This window comes from Sinocyclocheilus anshuiensis, unplaced genomic scaffold (genome assembly GCF_001515605.1).
Source record: "Sinocyclocheilus anshuiensis isolate Anshui unplaced genomic scaffold, SAMN03320099.WGS_v1.1 scaffold1121, whole genome shotgun sequence".
NCBI classification, from domain to species: Eukaryota; Metazoa; Chordata; class Actinopteri; order Cypriniformes; family Cyprinidae; genus Sinocyclocheilus; species Sinocyclocheilus anshuiensis.
Genome location: NW_015557111.1, coordinates 56965 through 57429, shown reverse-complemented (window position 1 = coordinate 57429; position 465 = coordinate 56965). Strand labels below are relative to the sequence as shown.

The 465-nt window shown below is 35.3% G+C and overlaps 1 protein-coding gene across 1 annotated transcript in view; it reads right to left on the bottom strand.

The window, feature by feature from the left end:
• The window catches only part of LOC107677690 (U4/U6 small nuclear ribonucleoprotein Prp3-like), a 40289-nt gene that overhangs the window by 6807 nt on the left and 33017 nt on the right, over nt 1–465 (bottom strand). The window lies entirely within an intron of this gene.

Sequence of the window (465 nt, the reverse complement as noted above, 5' to 3'; positions counted from 1 at the left end):
TTTTATTACAGCTGTACCTTTTATAGTTTGCAGAACAGATAGCAGAACATTAGAATATTACAATCTAAAATTGCTCTTTAAAGCATTAAAATCACTAAATTAGAATTTAAAATCACTGAATTCAAAATTTTACTCAGAATTATTGCACTCCTATTTGATTGCGCTCTGTCTGTTTAGTGAGCATGCGTGCAGCAGCGCTCGTTCACTCGCATCAGCCTCGCCCACCCCTGACAGCAAAATGGATATGTTGCATGACTTTCTAACATTTACATATGAAAAATATACTTGTGATATGTCAGTTATGCACTGAGGAAAACACAACGTCTCAAATGCATTAAACAGCACAGATATATTCTCTGTTTGTCAAGGTGGATCGATTTGATCCATGATCGACATTAAGGTCTGCTTAAGAATAAGCGTGCACAAATTAGTGAGATTGTGTGAATTTAATTTGTCGTTAATGGA